The sequence below is a fragment of the Macaca nemestrina genome, chromosome 10 (assembly GCF_043159975.1).
Source record: "Macaca nemestrina isolate mMacNem1 chromosome 10, mMacNem.hap1, whole genome shotgun sequence".
Classification (NCBI taxonomy): Eukaryota; Metazoa; Chordata; class Mammalia; order Primates; family Cercopithecidae; genus Macaca; species Macaca nemestrina.
Window position 1 is genome coordinate 43,850,559 of NC_092134.1, and position 7,014 is coordinate 43,857,572.

The window sequence follows — 7,014 nt, forward strand, 5'->3', positions numbered from 1 at the left end:
CTGGCCTCTTGCTGTCATGGCCCCAGGACTCATTCCCACACTGACTGTATCTCATATGCCTGAGATGAGAAGTCACATTATCCTGGATTGTCTCCAGGGAGTCATACCTGTAAGTCTCAGAATTGATGGCCACTGCCCTAAAGCTAACTGACTACCCTATGTTGTTTGGGTAGGGGCTGAAATCATTCCTCAGCACCCATTTGTTCTCTGCATAATATCCCATTAAAACACATAAACTAAAAGGTAACACCTGAAACTCCTTTGTTATCCACTATCTTGGCGGAAGGTAATTAGGCAGTGTCCAGAGGCCAGGTGCTTGAGTGGAGAGCCAGGTAGATGAGTTCCAGAAGAGAAATTCTCCTTTGTCACATCAGCCCTCACCTCGTGTTCAGCCCTGTCTTTATGTTTCAATTTTCCTCTTGGTAAAATGCCAATAAAAATAGGACACTGGGTACAGGGATCTAAACCAACCATGATTTGAAACCTGAAATGGATTCAAATGACTGATTTTGCAGAATCATGAGACTAACTTTTGACTTTTTTTTTTTTTTCTTTTTTTCCCCGAGACAGGGTCTCACTCTGTCACCCAGGCTGGAGTGTAGTGGCACAATCTGGGCTCACTGCAAGCTCTGCCTCCCAGGCTCAAACCATCCTCCCACCTCAGCCTCCAGAGTAGCTGAGACTACAGTCGTGCACCACCATACCTAGCTAATTTTTGTATTTTTTGTAGAGACAGGGTTTCACCATGTGGCACAGGCTGGTCTCAAATTCCTGAGCTCAAGCGATCCTCCTGCCTTGGCCTCCCAAAGGAATGGGATTACAGGTGTGACATTTATTTTTTAATAAGCATTTAATTTTAGAATAGTTTAGATCTGTAGGAAAGTTGTGAATATAGAAGGTTTCGATGTATTGCACATCTAGTTTGCTTATTGTCAACATCCTATATTATGTATACTTGTCACAATTAAGGAATCAAAATTGATACATTACTATTGACTGCAGACCATACTTTATTCAGATTGCCTTGGTCTCTCCCCAGCATCCTGTTCCTGGAACAGGAAAGGTCAATAGTAATGTATCAATAGGATACTGCGTTCCATTTAGTTGTTATGTCTCTTTAGGCTTCTCTGGACTGTGACAGTTTCCAGACTTTCCTGGTTTGGGATGACCTTGAAGAGAACTAGTGAAGTAATCTGTAGAATGTTTTTCAATTTGGGTTTATCTAATGTTCTTCTTGTGGTTAGACAGGAGTTATGGGTTTTTGGAAGCACAACTACAGAGGTAAAGTGCCCTTCTCATCACACTGTATCAAGCACACATGACTTATCACTGTGATTTAACATTTACTTTTATGGAAAATAAATCATGTGAAGATAAGCCAGTCTGAACCGGAATTGTACCTGTACACTTTCTAAAATGATTAAACTGGCACGAAATCAGATTGCCAAACTGTCTTGAAACAACAAACTAATGTTTCATTCAGTTTAAGTCCACGATTGTAAGGTTTGTGTAAGCGCCTTTGCAGAAAATATTTGGAGTTCCTTAGAGAAAACAGCTGCCTGAAATATAGAATGTAGTTAGAATGCCATATATGAATAATTTTACTAAACTGAGAGCAAGCAAATGCTCAGTCATTGCACAATACCAGCTGTAAAACCCTGCCTGTTTCACCTCCAGGCCAAAAATCCCCGGAAGACAATATTAGCAATGAACCAGACTTTCACATTTCCTGCCTCCCCTGAATTCGTAACATTTCCAAACGCTGGGCTGCTCCTTAGGAGCCTGTACCATTCATTGCCTTATAGGGAAAGCGCTGGCAGAATCACTTTTCATTTGTATTGCATGAGAACATCTTCATTTCAATGATTTAACCCTGATTAAATTTAGCCGTCAGCCTTTAAAGTTCTCTGAGAAGCACTCAAACTCAGATAGGGAAGAAGCACGCCAGCAGGTTCTCTGCAATCCTTTCCCTCCTACCTTCATGCAAGCTCCTTTCCAAGCAGCTGGGTGAGGCCTGGCATCATTCAGAGAGCAATCCTTTGCCAAGCTTGGAGGTGCTTGGTTTGAATGGATCCTCCCACCCTTGCAGTCCTGCTGGGGAAAGCAGTGGGAGCTCCCTGCGCCCCTGCCACTTTTGCATCTTTCTAGTTTAAATTGCTTCCTTCACTTTCTCGCTTCTCAGATAAATGCAGCCTGTGGCTTTTGGTTTTGATTTGATTTTTATTTTTAAAAATTTGGGATTCTTTCTATTTTTGCTTTCTTACCAAACCGTCTTGTATTTTTCCTCTTCCTGTTTTGGCCCTCCCGCCCCCAGCCCTACTGTGTTCATTGAACACCCAAGGTTAAACACTGGGACTGTTTCCCCTGCTGAGTGTCTTTTTGTGTGCTCTCTGCTGCCTTCTTGCTACTCCAGTGTGTGCAGGCGGAGGGGACAGGAATGGGGATGCAGTTGCACAGCATTCCTCCCTGGAGAGGGCCAAAGTAAGCCCATATGGAGGTGGCACACACAGTTCCACAGACCTCCTCCCACACCCCTTTTTATTTGTTCTTTTAACAACCCCAAGGGTGTCATTGATGCAAATTGTGTGTTAGAGTTTTCATCTTGTGCCTTCTGTGTGCTCACCATCCAGAAAACTAAGCAGAACAACTAAATGACCTAAAAACAGGTCCCTGGAATTCTTGAAGTGGGTTATGGCAGATAGCACTGCCTTCTGTTTTATCAGTATCCTGAAAAAAGGGGAAGATGGTATTTTGTAATCATGTCCATGTGCTCCAGGCTGGATTGATTATCAGGGCCAATCTTAGATGTTACACAATCCCCAACTACTTTGATCTGCTCTGTCCTAGTCAGTATACCCAGCTGGATAAATAACTTTAGTCCAAGCACAGCTTCCTGGACAAATGTTAAAAATTGATAATGTCCTACATTTTCTGGAAGCACAGGTGCTTCAGATCAACAGGGCTAATCTTGTTGAAACAACTAATGCTAAGCCTTTTTATAAGACAAAGAGCTTTTGTGTTTACAGGTTCAGATTTGGGAGGAAAAAGTAATTTTCTTGGAGGTAAAAATGTTTCCTTTAGTTCTAATGGATTATTAACATTCAGTGTGGTTTATTGAACTCAAAAAAAAAAAAAAAAAGAAGAAGAAGAAGAAAACCAACCAAAACAAAAGTAATAAAACCTGCACTATTACTGTCAGCTTATTACAACAGTTAACTTCTTGCTTATGAGTTTTTCAAAGATGACTCCCCTGGAAGCTTGAGATAAATTTATTGTTATGAAACAGATATTGCTCCAGGTTTATCTGATCAGAACAGACCTAGGTAGAAGAGGGGACTCCTACTAGAATATGGCTAGTTTTTAGTCACTTAGAAATGTTTCTTATGATTGAATAGATAACTTTATAATTGGGTTCATGAGTACAAGTTTGTCAAGATTCCACTTTACATGGCATGGATATTCTCTACTCAAATTCTCAAAAGATATTCTTCTGTAAACCTATAGGTGAAAATCAAAAGACTCATTCCAGCTCTTCTCCAGTTGAGAGAGGCAATGTAGAAGCAAGTCTCATTCTGTTGGTGAAGACTTTAAGCAGATCCTTAATCCTCTAGGGCCTCTGCTTCCTTCTGTCTAAAATAGGAAGTTCAACTAAGGTCTAACTCTAATAATCTGTGCACCAATTAGAACAGTGATTAAGAAAGCGATTCTGCGGTCAGATGGCCCAACTTTCAAACACTAGTTCTATCACCATGTAGCTAGATATTGTTGGGCAAAACAGTTTACCTTTTGGAGCCTCAATTTCCTCATCTGTAAAACGGTTATAATAACAGCACCTAACTTAAAAGCTGTGGTAAAGATTATGTGAGATAATGATATGAAACACTTAGCATAGGGGCTGGTTCATAAGAGATGTTAGATAAATCTTAACTTCCATTAGTAGAGGACACATTACTGTAATAAAGTTTACTTAGATGTGGTTTCCACTCTATTATCACTAAACTGATCATTTGAAAAAAAAGAGAGAGAGACACAGAGAGACAGCGTCTTGCTCTGTTGCCAAGGCTGGAGTGCAGTGGCCTGATTATAGCTTGCTGCACCCTCAACCTCTTGGGCTCAAGCAATCCTCCCGCCTCAGCCTCTCAAGTAGCTGGGATTACGGACACATGCCACCATATCAAGCTAATTTTTTTTTTTTAAGTTTTGCAAATATGAGGTCTCACTGTGCTGTCTGGGCTGGTCTTAAACTCCTGGGCTTATGCTGATCCTCCAGCCTCAGCCTCCCACAGTGCTGGGATTACAGGCATGAGCCACTGCGCCCAGCTTGATCAATTTTTATAGGAATGGATGAATCAGGCAAATATGGTTATAAATTCAGAAGTCACTGTTAATATGTCATCAATATTCCAGCTACTGGTATTTTTGATGCCAAATAATAAGTAGGTATGTTGTATCCTCTGTGGATGGCTTCCTATAACCGCAGTGCTGGCATTAGAACAGATAGATGCCACTGGAAATTTGGTTCTTTTCCCGAATGGTCTCTGAGTTAGGCCCCCCAGAAAGGCTTGAAGCTAATAATTTTTGACAAATGATAGTAGCAAATTACAGGGCTATATACTTTTTAGGAGTGTGTGTCTGTTGGGGGGTATGTCCTCTTTCCTAGAATATCATATTCCTAAAATATCATGGCTCATCCCAATCAAAGCCACAGCAGCAGGGCCCTTGGTGATGGATGAAAAACATGACCATGAGGGAGGTGAGAGAGGAGAAGTGAGGTTTGTGGTGTTGATCAAAAAAGAGGAAAGCCTGGTTTCTAGTCATACACCTAAGCTAGCTGGGTGCATTGGGGCAAGTTGTTTGAGCTTCAGTTTTCTCATTTGTAAAAATCACATAATACCTGCTCAGTCCTTCACACAGGACCAAGTGAAGTCACGTGCACAAAGGGACTGTGCGCAGTCATACAGCATTTCATAAATGCAAGGGATTCATTAAAAGGTTTCACCTAAGACCAAAGAACTGATGAAATAAGTCCATGGAAGTAAAAGCTTCCCTGAAACATTTTCCTTCTTTGAAGGTATTTGAAATCAACAACTTCCTATTTTGATTGTCCTTGTCTGAAGTGTTCATCTAACTAATTGCTACTTCATACAAGCAACCATTTCCACCTGGAAAGTAAGGACTTTGGAATCCCCTGCCCATATGTTAGACCAGGGGCTCCCTGTGGGCCAAGCAGATCTGAAATCATCATTTGCTTCTGTCTCCCTCCATTGGAATAGAAGCTCCTCGAAGGCAAGGACATTGCCTATCTAGTTTACCAGTACCTGGTCCAGGATACTCAACAAATGTTGTTGAATAAACGAATACACTGGGCCAGGCATGGTGGCTCACACCTGTAATCCCAGCACTTTAGGAGTCCGAGGCGGGTGGATCACCTGAGGTCAGGAGTTCGAGACCAGCCTGGCCAAAATGGTGAAATCCCGTCTTTATTAAAAATACAAAAATTAGCTGGGTGTGGTGGCAGGCCCCATAACCTCAGCTACTCAGGAGGCTGATGCAGGAGAATCACTTGAACCCAGGAGGCGGAGGCTGTAGTGAGCCGAGATCGCACCACTGCACTCCAGCCTGAGAGACAAGAGTGAGACTCTGTATTAAAAACAAAAACAAAAACAGAAACAAAAAACAACAAAAAAAAAACCCCACTGAAGTTGCTTCCCCCATCAGGATACTGGAGTTGCAACTGCAGCAAAACCAAACAAATAAAAGACGTGAGGAGTAGCAGAAGGGAGAAAAGGAAGCAGGGGAGGAGGGTATGGGAAGGAGAGAAGGGGGATGAGGAGGAGGAGAAGGAGGAGAGGAAGAGGACATAATTTCAACAGGTGGAGGGCTCTAGCAAATGATTCAGGAACATCATCTCCTATGCATCCCTTACCCTACTCCCTCCTGGCTCCTAAACTCCATGGGGGGGAAGGGCGGTTTTGCTGACACGATACTTTTCAAACCAAAGCTGAAATAACTTCAAAACAAGATGACATCCTAGGGATACAAAGTGCCACGACTAGGACACGCTGCTTATTTAGTAAAATAAGATACAGTTTGGCCCTTTCCATTGCTGTAATGAGGAAACAGTGGTTCCAGCTGACTTTAAAACTGCTGCCTAAATGAAGGAATGAGGATCTTCTGGGAAATATAGGCTCCTAATGGAGGGTTGTGATTTGAAAAGGTTCCCACGCAGTGATTTTTTTTTTAAAGGCAGTGGCTGCTTCTCCACCATAATCTGTTACATAATTACTGTGTAACTTTGTCACTGCCTCTTACAAGACAGATTGAAACTTACCCACCTAGACCAGCACCGCTGATACTTTTCTAGAATCTGTGGGACTCACTGGAATTGCATTAGAATTAGGGGATCTGGTGATTTCAACCAAATTAGTTGCAAGAAAAAATGGAGTCAGGGGCTCCTTTTCCTTCCCGGGCCTGTGCGGCCCTCGCTCTGTAAGGGATGCCATAAAGCCAACCTCTGGGAGAAGAATGTCTTCAGAAAAATTGAGCTTGGTGCCTTAGTAAATGTTTGACCCAAGTGACTCCTCCCCCACCCCTAAATTTTGACCTTTAGCATTGCATATTGGAGCCTGAAGCATCTGAGAAGCTATTTTTGTCAGAATTCTGTGATGAGGTTAACAGAAGCTGACTCTGGATAGCTTAAGCAAACAGATGAATTTATCAGAAGGATATCGAATAGCTCACAGAAGGAGAGGCTGAAGGATCTGCTTTATCAAGGACAAGAGAAGCTCTAGGAATTCAGGTTTTGTGAATAATGCAGTTTCCTTAGTTTCACTGCCTCCAGGGTAAATGATTTCCAACCATTCTCAGTTTTTGTGTCACTTCTCTCCACACTGAAATTCCAGGTCAAGAGTATCTGATAGGCCTACCTTCAGTCAGGGATCCAACCTCCCTTTAGCCAGGATAGGGGAAGGTATTGTGATTGATGGTCGTTTCTCCTATAGGGGAAAAGTGGGT

The 7,014-nt window shown here is 42.3% G+C and overlaps 1 long non-coding RNA gene across 1 annotated transcript in view; it reads right to left on the bottom strand.

Annotated features, from left to right (window-relative positions):
- The window catches only part of LOC112427055 (uncharacterized), a 50,843-nt gene extending 43,830 nt beyond the window's left edge, over window positions 1-7,013 (bottom strand). The window contains exon 1 of the long non-coding RNA XR_011608996.1: window positions 6,927-7,013. This is a non-coding gene — a long non-coding RNA (uncharacterized lncRNA). The remainder of the gene's footprint in view (window positions 1-6,926) is intronic.
- Between the last annotated feature and the right edge of the window lies 1 nt (window position 7,014).